The 14,983-nt window shown below is 46.2% G+C and overlaps 1 protein-coding gene across 1 annotated transcript in view; it reads right to left on the minus strand.

Annotated features, from left to right (window-relative positions):
• Positions 1-14,983, minus strand: part of LOC147727101 (RING finger protein B-like) — a 677,508-nt gene that overhangs the window by 454,043 nt on the left and 208,482 nt on the right. The window lies entirely within an intron of this gene.

Raw genomic sequence — 14,983 nt, forward strand, 5'->3', positions numbered from 1 at the left:
GCTTTGAGTGGCTTATAATTTAGACAGCATCATCTTCTTTGCTGTTCATGTTTTTTTATTAAGAAGCACATTGCAAAGAAAAGTTTACAGAACACTCAAATCTAAAGTTGCAACAGTACATGCAGTTAGTGCAAACTTCAATGGACTGCAGCAGTTATTTTGATTTTGAAGATAGTCATGTTGCTAGCGTTATAGTTAATACATGATATGACATGAACATGACACAGTGGAAGAAATCAAAAAGAGAGAACCAGTTAGATCACAGGAAAATGATTCGAGTGACTTAATTTGACCCAGTCTTTTGAAGAGGTTTGCGCCATATAACACACACGAACATAAAAAATAAGTTTCTTATTTCAGTAATTTTTTATTGAAAATAAAGACATATATACATGGTGCAGAGTGAAAAACACATGGGGGATGGGACAGGGAAAAGGAAAAAAACGGCCCGGCGACCGCGAACGAGACCAGAAGAAGGGCCGTACAGTCCCCTGACCAGCGCCGTAGTGGGAAAAACAGCAACGCGATCACACTGGAAGAGTGAAGGAGAGGCATAACCCCCCGCATATCCCCCGCAAGCATTGACAGAGGCTGCAGGCTGCTGTACAAGCAGCGTGAACAAGTACTAAGAGGGAAGAGAAGCCATACAGCACGCCCAAGCACGACAGAGGCACATACATATGCTAAAGAGACTTTTTGACAAGCAACTGGGCATAACACAGCAGCAGGAGACGCCAGCAAATGCGGGATCCCCGCAGTTTTTAAATCAGGCGATCAGAGCTCACACCGGGCACACCGCCAGTAAGGGACAAGAAAAGGGGCACCAGAAGGTAGCTAAGTGGCAACCCAGTATTTTTGTCAGGGGAAAACCCAATCAACCCTTGTAGGCTTGGGCAGTATGTAGTTCAAGACACAGGATGCTACAAGGGACTTATTTTAAAGTTATTTTCTGTGAATTGTTGAGTGGTATCACAGTAACACACTCCGTAGTATCCAAGAGATATCAATCTTATTCAACACAAAATCAATTTATGGAAGGTTGGAAGAAATACAGAGCAAAAGAGGTTATATTTCAAATTAATTCTTTACTTGAAAAAAGTTATGGGAGATGTATGTACACAAATCAATTGAAGCAAAAAAAGTCATGAACAAAGATAGACAATGTTTTTTCTATAGTTCATAACATTATGCATCAACTCCGGCTGAATCAAGCAAACAACCCAAATTATACAATAAAAAGTGATTGTAGGTTGGTGTCTAAAGACAACATTAAAGGAGATGATGACAAGATGTCGACGTTTCGGTCTTTGCTGTATTCATCAATAAGACCATCATCAGGACGATGTTTATTCAGATGCTGTAAAGAACTCCCTACATAAAAATAAATTTACATTATAAACAAAATATTATTAAAATTATTTCATAACCATAAGAAACTCTGAAAAAATATAATACAAGCAATAGATTTTTAGAAGGTATTTACCCCTTCCTGGTAGATACCTCCTATGTAATTTAAAAGCAATTTTAAATCAATATGACTAAATTTCATTTTAGTGGATATTTGACTTGTATGTTTGTTTTGTCAATCCACATGGGGAATTGTCACTTAAAAAGCAAAACCCTAATTTTCATTTTTTTAAAAAGGGGGGTTTTGTTCAACTAAAATGAATTTCACAACATTTCTAACTTTCTTTGTTGAGTTTAAACAATTGATAGACAGTAGTAAAGGATGTGTTGGCCTGCACCTCCCCCACCGAATACGTGCCCCGCCATGTTGGCGCCAGTGATTGAACATTGTTGCAAGTGAAGCATCCGTCCCGGAAGCTTGCACATGCGGGTGCCGGTGTATGGCCGTGATGGTCTGTGCACGTGCCGCCAATGGGAAGAGGGAACTCGGCCCGCGCATGCCCATTCGTAAACAGCGGAAGCAGTGCACCGCCATGGCAGAGCCAATGATTGTATATTTTCAGACGATGCACCGTGTTGTATTGTCTGCAGTTGCGTTATAACAGTTGTGTGCGTGATTGCGTGACTTCATATGTCATGCTCCATTCCATGTGTGTCCATACTATGCCCATTGGTGTGCAAACAATGTGCAACACATGCGCATGTCGACGTGTTGACGTCGGGTATGTCCCTACACACGTTTCTAGTTCTTCACATCTACACAGTACATCCCGGATGTATCGCCACATTCTGATTCTGTTGTCAGTGTGTGGTTTATGTGATGTAATTACTATGGTGGGGGTACACATGTATTCATTGTATGTGTGTTGCCTGTTGTGTCACCATGGATGTAATGTACGTATGCCCACCATTATTGGTGTTGCCATTGGTGCATGATGAGATGGTGTGTCTGTATCTTTATCGTTTGTGTGCATGCACTTGCATGTGTGTCTGTGATGTGGCTTCTACACATTTGGGTCATGACACAAGTCTTGTTGGCAGTAATGTTGACCTGAGACTAAGTTGCATTGCACATGTTGAGACACATCATGTTGCTAGTGGCTGCACATTGTTGCTACAGCAATCCATGTTGTAGTGACAATCAGAGATGTCACACATATGACAATTATACACTACATTTTACTTGTTGGTAGAGTTCATTGACATGTGAGTGAGTTGCACAGCCATGCGTTGTTTGTGAATTGACTTCCATTCCATCTACTCCCACACAGGAGGGCTCCAAATGTCCATCGCCCACACACTGTGCTGGAGGATATGGTTGACGAGAAGGTGATCAGGAAATTCCGGCTGGATTGACGTCGATTGATGGAGCTTGTAGACCAATTGTCTCCTCACCTGCAGCCACGAAGAACCTATCCAGGTTCCATTACACCCACAGCAAAGGTGATGGCGGCACTACACTTTTTTGCAACAGGCACCTTTCAGGACACAGTTGGACATGCCGGGGGGATGTCACAGTCCATGTTCAGCATGGTACTTCGGGATGTTCTGAAAGCCGTGATGCTGTACAAGGATGACTACATACATCTCCCACAGCCGGCAGAGTTGGCAGCAGTCAAAGTAGACTTCTATGCACTGGGTCAGATACCACACGTAGTGGGTTCCATTGATGGCACACATATCGCTCTCATTCCACCACGGGCACGTGAGCAGATGTATAGGAATCGGAAGCACTTCCATTCCGTCAACGTGCAGGTGGTGTGCCAGGCCGACAACATCATATCCCATGTGTGTGCAAAATTTCCAGGCTCTGCACATGACGCCCACATCATGCGGAGCAGCATTGTCCCCCAACTGATGGCAAATCTGTGTCCAGCACAAGCGTGGCTTGTTGGTGAGTATGCTGTGGTGACAGGAGTGATATCTGTGTGGCATGGTGTGCCCAACAATTCTGGTAGTGATATTTCTGTCTCTCTCTTCCCCCAACATAGGCGACTCGGCTTACCCAAACAGGCCATGGCTGCTGAGTCCCATACGTAATCCAACTACAGCGGGTGAGATGCGATACAATGATGCCCATGGAAGGACACGTAGAGTGGTTGAACGTACTTTTGGACTGCTGAAGTCTAGGTTTCGGTGCCTGGATAAGACCGGAGGGGCCCTGCCTTACTCACCATGCAAAGTATGCAGGATCGTGATTGCCTGCTGCATGCTCCACAACCTGGCTGTGTGCAATAACATTGAACTGCTCTTGGACCCTGATGAACAACAAGTTCCTCGAACCTCCCAACCCACCCATGTCGACTGATGAGGATAGTGGTGAGGAGGAAGGTGTGGACCAGAGGTGCCAGCTCATTGATCGCTACTTCCCTTGAATGTGAGTGAGCACCTCTTGTGCTGGTTGTGTATGCCCTGTGTATGTTTGCTGGTGTTGTGTGGTTGTGGTGTGAATCATCTGTGTGTTCTGCTATGTGATGTTTGCATGTGTGTGTGTTTCTTTCTTTGGACATGCAAGTCTCCATGATGTGTCTCCTCTCATCCAATCATTTTGTGATGAGTGTGGTTTGTGGAATGTTGCACTGCAGTGTGTTGTGATGAGTGTGATTCTGTTTCCTGACGTGTCTTTGCTGTCTCGGTTTTTCCCTAGGTCACTCCCGCTGCGGCATGATTATGTACGACTTGGATCCGTGAACCTGGTAACGTCTGTTTCTGATACAATCATGTGAATAAACATGGAGGCAACACATCATTGAGTGAGTAAGTGGTATTTATTTACAGATTGTGCATTGGTGCTGGTGCATATTTACAAATAAGTGTGGGGTGGGGGAGTGTGAGTTGAAGGTAATGGCAGATGAAATGTCCGTGCTGACACCACATTGGGTGGTGTCTGCCTAGTCCAGCAGACCTGTGCCAATGATTGGCTAGGTGGGACAGGATAGTTTGCTGGGTGAATGGCTGGCTCTGGCAGTGCCTCAGTCATTGACGGCCCCTCTTGGGGCGTGTGGAAGGAGCATCCACACTGCTCCCCCCACTTCCAACCTCGGACGGCCCCTCCGTCTTGGAGGCGGGACGGAGTCAGCTGGGGGGGCAGGTTGCTCAGGTGCGACATCCGTCACCAGGGGCACAGGTGGCGGTGGCGTTGGTGTTGCTGCCCGTGGCGTTGGTTGAGGGGGGGTTGGGGTGGGGGTGTTGCGGGCTATCCATCCCCTCCACATGGTTGTGTGCTGCTGGGCCATGATGTCAACAATTTGGCCAAGCCGGCTGTCAATGGTCCGCAACATGTTGGTGTTCTCCACTGAGTCCTGGTGGGCACGATCTGCCTGTGCCTGCCCATGCTCTTAGTTAGCCTGGACCCTGGCTAGGGCTTCCAATGACTGTGCCACGGGATGGGGTGGGTGTCCTTCCTCTGCACGTCGTTGCGTAGAACTCCTGCCTGGCTGATGTGGCCTCGGCTCTCTCGTTTGCCGCCCACTCTCTCTGCGTGGCTGGGATGGCGCAGGCACGGCGTCGTGCGGTGGGTTAGGCAGGGTGGCAGAGGCAGGAGTGGTGGTACTGGTGGTGGTGGAGGTGGGGGTGGTGGTGGCTGTGCAGGTCACAGTGGCCGGTGTAGCAGGAATTGCACAGGCCGTAGTAGTCGGGGCTGGAATCTCCTGGGAGCCAGATGGCCCTGGCAGCCTGCTTGGGCCCACACCATCCTCCGCACCGGAGCTGGCTGTGGCATCGTCCCCAGAGAGTCCTGTGTGAGGCGAGTCTTCAGGCCGGATGGTGGTTCCACCAGTGAGATTACGATCACCGGGGGAAAAAATTGTGCAGATCAATACTGTGGACATTACGTGTTATTTTCAAATTGATGACATTCCAGTGTCCAGTCGCACACACTCCACCCACCACCACCGCCCTCCCTATGGACATGGGGGCCTGTTGGGAGTTGTACTAGTGACCTCTCACACACCCCACCCACCACCACCGCCCTCCCTATGGACATGGGGGCCTGTTGGGAGTTGTACTAGTGACCTCTCACACACCCCACCCACCACCACCGCCATCCCTGTGGACATGGGGGCCTGTTGGGTGTTGTAGTGCCATCCTCTCACACACCCTACCCACCACCACCGCCCTCCCTATGGACATGGGGGCCTGTTGGGAGTTGTACTAGTGACCTCTCACACACCCCACCCACCACCACCGCCCTCCCTATGGACATGGGGGCCTGTTGGGAGTTGTACTAGTCACCTCTCACACACCCCACCCACCACCACCGCCCTCCCTATGGACATGGGGGCCTGTTGGGAGTTGTACTAGTGACCTCTCACACACCTCACACACCACCACCGCCCTCCCTATGGACATGGGGGCCTGGTGGGAGTTGTACTAGTGACCTCTCACACACCCCACCCACCACCACCGCCCTCCCTATGGACATGGGGGCCTGTTGGGAGTTGTAGTGCCATCCTCTCACACGCCCTACCCACCACCACCGCCCTCCCTATGGGCATGGGGGCCTGTTGGGAGTTGTACTAGTGACCTCTCACACACCCCACCCACCACCACCGCCCTCCCTATGGACATGGGGGCCTGTTGGGAGTTGTAGTGCCATCCTCTCACACACCCTACCCACCACCACCGCCCTCCCTATGGACATGGGGGCCGATTGGGAGTTGTACTAGTGACCTCTCACACACCCCACCCACCACCACCGCCATCCTTATGGACATGGGGGCCTGTTGGAGTGGTTTACACGTTGGTGAGTATGTGGACTGCATACATGGGTTGGGGCCTGGGAGATGTGTCTTGTGAGTTGTGTGAGGCACGCCATGTCGTTGTGCTCGTGGTGCTTGGTTTGTACTTACCAGCCTCTTCTCCTTCCTCAATTCCTTCAAGGGTCTCTGGGTGCAGTATGCTCAGCACCTTTTTCTCCCAGTCGGTGTAGGGTAAGGGCTCCGGGGGGGTTCCGCCACTAGTGTGATGTGCCCGGAGATGGTTTTTGGCACGAATTGATTTAACACGGGTTTTGAGGTCATGCCACCGCCTCTGTATCTCCTGCTTGGTCCTCGGCACGGTCCCGGACGCATTCACCCTAGTAACTATCCTGTCCCACATGTGATTTTTCCTGGCTATGGTGGTCTGCTGGACTAGGGCCCAGAATAAGTGGGGTTCTACACGGATGATTTCATCCACCATTACCTTTAACTCTGTGTCCGTGAATTTGGGGTTCTTTTTTGGTGCCATGGTGTGTGGTGCTCAGGGTGTGGGTTTGAGTGAGTTGGGAGGTGCAGGTGTGTGGTGTGTAGGAATGGTGTGGTAGGTGTTTGTGTTGTGGGTGTGTTTGGGTGGTGGTTGTGTGTCTTCTATAGTTGTGTGCTGTAGGTACTCTTGTGTCTCTTGCTAGCAGCTATGCTGTGATGCAGAGGATTTCGGTAGTGGGTGGGAGTTCTTTTATAGTCTGTGTCTTGGTCCTATCTCAATGGTTATTGGCAGTCAGGTGCTAGGTGGGTGTGTTGACTGGTGTGCATTATTTGGTACTTGGGGGTGGGTCATTGTGTCTTGTGATTGGTTTTGATGTTTCAGGTGGGTGGTAGTTCTGTTTCCTGTGTTTGCTATTTACTTCCGTCGCACTGTTTGTCATTGGTTTGACGGTAGGGATGTTGTTCGTGTTGGCCTTCCGCTGTGATGCACGGTTTCTCGTTGCATTGTTACCGCAGCAGACGTGGATTGCGGTGCCTACCGGGGTACTTGCGGAGTTATCCTAATCGCGGACACGGAGCCTACGCAGGTATTGCGGGAGATGTGGATGTTCACGCGGTCATGTGGGTACGCGGAGGCCGGTGTTTCTTCGGTTCCGTCCGCTTGCGGCGGTCTCAGGGGTACTCCGACCGCCGCGGACGGAGTTTGGTGTGCTCCGTCCGCCGCGATCAGAGTTTCGTTCATATATTATCCTAATCGCTATGGCGGTTTATCCGCGGACCGGTCCGGAGTATCTTGCCACCTTCCTTGGCGGACGGAACACGTTTCCGTCCGCGATCCTAATCGACCCCTAAGTATTTAATTCCCAAATGGTAAAAAACACAAGTCTCGGTTCATACACCAGTTACGCTTGATATTCAATCGTCAACCTCATATCACTTCCGATGTCAGTATACGACATCCAGTTTGTAAAACAATTGGGTTCAGTATATAACCATTAGCCAAATATCACTTCCAATGTATATATGCGACATCTATATGTCTGGCTTGGATGTCCAATATTTCCTCACAAAATTGCTTCCCTCTTTTTTAAAAAGAACAGGAAAATGCGGGCGCCATGTTGGTTAGGGAATGTAACTGAAGAATAATTCCTTAAGGAACCAGAAGCACAATCCATTCATATTAGTACCCTCAATTTGATTCAATGTACTCGGCAATCCTCCTCGCCAACTGCAACCTCCACGCATACAGAGTCTACACTTCCCCATATATACAGCGGGACACTCCATCCTAAACAATTGGTAACAGGAAGATTATCCAGAGGTGGTCAGAAAAGAGAAGAGGAGAGGGGGGAGAAAAAGAAATTACACAATGAATGTCATAATAAAATCAATATCCTGGGGCCGGAAACCTGTGTGTATCTGTAATACAAAATTACGTAAATAAGTTAAGTACTAGACATTCAGTTCGACAATTTCACCATAAGATCAAATAAAGTGGAGATTATCCTGGGGCCTAAAATCCATGTGTTTTGGTGATGTGAGCCTATATTAGATGAATACTAAACATTCAGTTTGACAATCCTCTAGGTACAATCAACATAGGCATAGTTGTCATTCATTTGCTAGGTCCTAAATATAACATGGGTTATCATGTCCCCACCAAGATGCTTGACATCCCAGGTCTATAACACAGTACACACAGGCACTACTGTTATTCTCTCGTTAATGACCACATGTCTGTGTGGCACAAAATAAGGGTGTCCCCTCCAGGACGCTCCCTTCTCCTTCTCCATACATACATGCTTGTTTTCAACAGCACGGAACATACCTAGGAACAGAAAGTAAAAATACATTTACACAGAGTTCTCACAAAAAATGATGCATTTCACTATCCGTGTTATGTCCAAATTGAATTGATTGCAAGCTGCATAACCATTTCGCCTCTGCTCTCCTTAGTAGTAACTCCCTATTGATCCCCCGCTTGTTCAATGGCACATTCTCAATTACATGAAACCAGAAACTATTATCATTCGGATGTACATCATTGAAATGTTCCGTGATTGGGTACCTTGAATCCCTTTCCAAAATGGCCCTACGATGCTCCTGAATAAGTAGTTTTAGGGGGCGAATAGTGCTACCAACCTAGATTTTATTACATTGGCAGCCCAGGACATATACCACATGTGTAGTATTACAATTACTGAAATGATTGATAAGATGTTTACATCGGTTATTGCAGCTAAAGGACTTGATTTTATTTTTGCCCATGGTACAGACATTACAAGTTCCGCACATAAAGAAACCCTTGGGCAATGATGGCATCCAAGTTCCCCTATTAGAGGGATTAGTTACATAACTAGGACATAACTGGTTCCGTAAGGTCATACCCCTCCTATATGTAATGGAGGGTCTAGTGTCCACCTTCTCTCTCAAGCCTGGAATTTCTGTAAGTTCCAATTTCTGCGAAATACATTGTAAATCTTGTCACTATGCATAGTGTATTGTGTCACAAATCTGGCCTTGGATTTTTTGTTTTTACCCTGCTGTCTTGTAATGCTCTTATCTAATAGGGTAACATCCCTTATCCACTTTGTTTATCCATGCTTCAGCTTTTTCCAAATTCTTCCTATCATACCCGCGTTTGAGGAATCTCTGTTTAGTTTCAGCAACATTTATCTTGAAGTTCGCCACCTCACTACAATTTCTTCTGACGCGAGTCTGTTCTCCAAAGGGTATATACCTTATAACCGAACTGGCGTGTGCACTGGATGCATGAAGCACCGAACTGCAGGATGTTTCTTACGAAAGAGTTTACTGTGAATGGTACCCTGTTCAATGTAGAATGTGATGTCTAGGACATTGATACATTCTTTGTCATAAGACATAGTGAATCTGACATTAAACGTCTTGTCATTAACCCCTTCCATAGTGGAGCTGTGCTTATGACGAGCTGAGCTCGTCATGAACAATGGGGTTCGATTAGGATCAGCACAGGAGGGGAAAACCATTAGCAGCCAAGGTGTTAAGATAGATAGGCAAAATATTCTGCCAGACCTTCAACTGGTCCCGACCACAAGCTAATGACATCATCGATGTACCTCCCCCAATACACAATATATTCCGTCCAGGGTGAGGCCCATTGGGCCCAGGCATGCTCCCTCTCATACCAGCCCATGAAAAGGCAGGCATAAATGGGAGCACACCTGGGCCCCATTGCTGTACCACTGATATGCTGGCACCAGTGAATGTTATACATAAAGCAGTTGTTCAGAAGTATCAGATTGATCATGTCCATTATCATCTCATTATGGGCATATAGTTTGGCGTCCTCCCTATCCAGGAAGGACTGCACTGCCATAATCCCAAATGTTCTATCAATACAGGTATAGAGACTTTCTAAGTCTAATGTTGCAAAAATAAGGTCCTCTGACCACTCAAAGTTTTTAAGTTTGGCCAGAAAATCCTTAATATCCCTAATATACGAGGGGAGTCTCAAGACATATTTCTGTAGTTTTAGATCAACATATTGGAATAGCCTCTCAGTGGGTTAGCCCACCCCAGATATTATTGGCCTCCCGGGTGAAAATTGTCCCCCCTTATGAATTTTGGGCAAAATGTATATGCATGGATAGGGGGGACATTCCAACCGTAAATACCTATATTCCTGTTCTGAGATTAAACAAGAGTCCCCCCATTCACATAGTTGTGTATTGATCTTTGTTACTATTGTAAGCATTGGGTTCTCTCTTATCTCCCTGTAATTCTTAGTGTCACTGAGTTGTCTACTGATTTCCTTTAAATAGTCATCGCGGTTCATAATAACAACATTTCCGCCCTTGTCGGCCTCGCTTATGACAATGTCAGGGTCATCTCTAAGGCGTTGTAGTGCTTGTTGGTGTTGAGTATGTCAAGTTTTTTTTGACAGACGACCCATATTGTTTAGGATTCTCCAACCCATATAGATCCTCAATCACCCTTTTTTTAAAAATATCAATGTTGGGATGGTACCCGGTAGGGGAATGAATTTCGATTTAGGACATAATCCGCTATCTTCTGCAGCTCCCTGGGTTATGCCCAGTTCACTCAGTACCATATCAGTGTCAGACCCATGATCCTCAGTAATAGATAACAGACACTGTACATTCCGTACATCCGCGATAGCATGTGTTCTTTCCTCTCTGGACTCTAGCGCGTTTACACAGTGGTAAAGGGAGGGGACGGGGGATGGAGGTCACGTGTGCAAACATGCCCTATGGTGCGTTTTAAGTTGGGGAAATACTTCCCCTTCAATCCTGAGGGACCCTGGGGGCCAACTAGCCCACCAGGTGCTTTTGGAAAGGGCCACTGCGCTGTGTTGCAGAGAGATGGTCTAGGCCATACCCCTTTTTTTCCATCTCTCTGCTACGAAGATCTGTGGCGCATTCTGGAGGTTCCTGGTGGGCTAGTTGGCCCCCAGGGACCCCCAGTATTTAAGGGGAATTTGTTCCCCAGCTGCAAACTCGCCAAGATGCGCGTTTGCAGAGTCCTGAAAGGAAGGGACGTGGCCTCCGGAGCGATACTGGTATTTCTCTTTTTTTTATTTTAAGAAGGGGGGCTGCATAGCCCCCCCTTCTTTTTCTCCAGGGACTGCGCCTTATTTTTTTTTTATTTAAAAAATTGGGAAGGTGCCACGTGGCCCCCCTCCCGAGGCCTTAATCAGCTTCGGAGACCCCATGCCCAGGGGCATGGCCCTTTAAAAAAAAAAAATTTGAAGGGGGGCTGCTTTGCCCCCCTCTTATAGCCCCAGGGACCCCATCCCCCGGGGCCGGCCTTTCTCGATTTGTTATTTATTTTATTTCATTCAAATTTGAGGAGGGAGGCCGTGTGGCGCCCCTCCCAAGCCACTAATAGGGGCTGGGCCAATCCGTTGGGGACCGTTGGGGGGTCCCCAATCCCCCTACGGTCCCGCCTGCTCCCCACCTCCTGCGGGAGCCGGTATTGCTTTTCCACACCGGGAGCTGCTAAGATGCAGCTCCCCCTGTGGAAAGCCCTCCACAATTTTTTTTCAACAAGCTCCCAGGATTTGGCCACCCCTGGGGTCTAATTAACATCGAAGCGCGGAAGTCCGCGCTCTGTTTTTTTTTTACCGTCAGGATCCCCGCACCCTGCGCAGATTTTGCCAATTTAAAAAAAATATATAATATTTTTGCCCTGGGGGTCCTTGTGGGACCCCCCAAGCAGGCCTAGGGGGTCAGGGTGTTTCTACCCTGCCCCCTTTTTGCATTTTTCATGTTTTTTTCTGCTTTCTTGTTCTACTGAGGCACAAGATGGCTGCCAACACTTCCTGGTTTGGAGTGTTGACAGCCAATTAGCATATAGATCGTGCTCGGCAGGGTGCGCGGATCCTGCGCAGCTATAGATATATATGTGATTTTAATTGCGATTTTCTCGGGAACTACTAAACGGATTAACACCATTTAAGCAAAAGGCATGACTCTGAACCAAGGTCTACCTCTTTGCCAAATTTGGTGCAATTTCGTTCAGCAGTTTGGGCTGTAGCCCCAGCTAAATGTTCCTATGCGAAATTGCATGTGGAAAACATGTTTTGGGACCCCCCTTTTTTCTCAGCCTCACTTGACGAATCACCCCGATACTTTCAGGATAGAAACGGACCGGATTGCCCCACCAATTTTGAAAATTTCGCGAAGATTCGTCAACCAGCGCCATAGTTATTCCAAATAGAATGTTGTGGTTTTCCTATGGAAACTAGGTCCTGACTATAACTACCTACTGGCGACCGCCAGTAAGTAAGATATATATATATATATATAAATATATATATATATATATAGGATATCGCGACCGCCAGTAGGTAAGATATATATATATATATAAATATATATATATATATATATAGGATATCGTGGATTGGTGCTTTCAGGTGGATAGGCACGATACCAGAGCAGCACTCCAATAGATATAAATATATATATATATATATAGGATATCGCGACCGCCAGTAGGTAAGATATATATATATATATAAATATATATATATATATATAGGATATCGTGGATTGGTGCTTTCAGGTGAATAGGCACGATACCAGAGCAGCACTCCAATAGAGTGTGTTTAATGTATGATATTGAAACTTTCAACAAGGGGAATACTTATTTGTAGCTGTGCGGATCAAAAAAGCAAATCCACCGTATGTTCGTTGTTGTTTGATATTAAGCATGGGCGAATTTTGCGAATCTCGCGTTCGCGAATTTTGCGGATTTGCGAACTCGCAATCCGCAAAATCCGCGAATTCTCGCTGATTTGCGGATTTTTTTTTTTTGTGTTTGCGCGGGTTTCTGCCAGTTCGCGAGGGTTTTGTACAATTTCGCAAATTGCGAACTTACCTGTCGGGTCGCAAGTTTCGTGAACTTGTTGTTTCTACGTGTCCAGCCTGTTTGGGACACTCTTCTTCATCACTGCCACTCTCTGTCACCACTGCCACTCTCTGCCTACTCATGCCACCCTCTGGCCCACCCATGCCACCCTCTGTTTCATCACAGCACCCTCTGGTTGTCCAGTCAGTGTACATTATTGTGGCAACGCAAGCACACCATCCCTGCCTCAAGTGACCTGAATTAATTTGGGGCTGATTAATGTGTCACAGAATATTTTTTTAGCTGGCACCTGCTTCCTTAGTGCTTCCTGATTAGTGATCTTTTGCACTTGCTAAGTGCTTTCATTGTTGCAAAATTAGTTACAACACCTGCCCTGCCCCAACTGACAATAATGAATTAGGGGCTGATTAATGGATTTGAACTTCCAGCCTGGCTCCTGCTTGTCTCCCTTAGCTGTAATTCAGGACCTTTGTGGCATATGTGTAACTATTCTGAGGTTCAGAGCAGGGTCACATAATAGTTGCAACTGGCAACTGAACTCTGGAGGGGCCCCTCAGGAAGCACTACAGGAAATGGCTACTAATGATGAGCCTGAACTTTTGAACCTGGTAAGTAGTTTCAGTTTTGCTAAGATCGTATTTCTGCAATTTTGCACTTATTCGCGGGGCGCGAAGTTGTACTGGGAAGCCGCGAACTCACGCGAACAGTGCGAGCAAAATCCGCTGCTCGCGGATTTGCGGATTTTGCGGGAGAATCGCGAATCTCGCGGATTGCGAATTTACCGAAAATCCGCAAAATCCGCGAGCGAAACGGATTTTCCGCCCATGCTTATTTGATATATATATATATATATATATTGCAGTACTCTATCCACCAGGAATCCAATGGGGCAACACGGACTCAGATAGACACGCGGACCCAATTTCTTTGTGCAATTTCATTTATTCAATTTTCTGCCCTGCATCCCATGCCGCCATGACGCGTTTCGGTCCGACCTGGACCTTGATCACATGAGGCGTTACTCATGGACAGGCGCCAAATTTAAAGTGCAAAATTCACAAAATACCAAGCAGCTGTGTCATCACATGTATAAAACTGGAAGACAGACTATGTATTGCAATATAAGTAAAACATACTGCATATTATTGTAAAGTGGCTACAATGAAATGTACAAAGTTAAAGTTCACATATAAAATTTCATTAATGTACAAAACTTAATACATAATAATTTATATATGTATTATAAATAAAGTTTTTAAAAAACTCCTTAATTTTATCCAAGAAGTTTAAATATATATATATATATACTGAAAAATCTCCAGTAGCCACACAATTTGAGTACTAAAGTACAGTCTGTAAATTGCTGCTAAGATAATAAAGCCCAAGTGGGCAAGCATTTCAGATAGGCAACCAAACCCAAAACTTTGTGATCGAATATATCAACTGCCTGAATGTCAAAGGCACAAACTAACGTGATATATGAAGTAAAAAGTGAAAAGTGAACCCAAAATGAATCCCTAAAGATCCAAACATATAAACACAATAGTGTAAAAAGAATTACTGGTAAGTGAGAAGTGTTGTTAAAAACAAATACATTATTTCAATCCAAAGGACGCAAATTTATACATTTGAATCATAATCTGACGCATAAATGGAAATAAACTGATGGGAATCTAGTAAGTTGGACTTCAATTAATCATTCAAAGCTCCCTTGTGGCATTGAAATTTCAACACCGTATAAGTATATACTCTCCATAACGTAGGTTTCATCAAGAATAAAAGAAGACCAGCTCCACACAGTACAAGGTATAATGATTCATATACAAGTATATAAATCCTCCGTGGTGTTTAGGCCCGTAGGAGATTTGGAGTTTAACTCCAGAATATATTTGGTCTCTAATACTCGTAAGGCACTATCTCTATCCCCACCCTTGCGCGACGGCGGTATGCAGTCGATGGCAAAATACCAAAGAAGAGTGTTATCACTGCCATGTTTGGCCCCAAAATGCCGTGCA

This window comes from Lissotriton vulgaris, chromosome 3_1, assembly GCF_964263255.1.
Source record: "Lissotriton vulgaris chromosome 3_1, aLisVul1.2, whole genome shotgun sequence".
Classification (NCBI taxonomy): Eukaryota; Metazoa; Chordata; class Amphibia; order Caudata; family Salamandridae; genus Lissotriton; species Lissotriton vulgaris.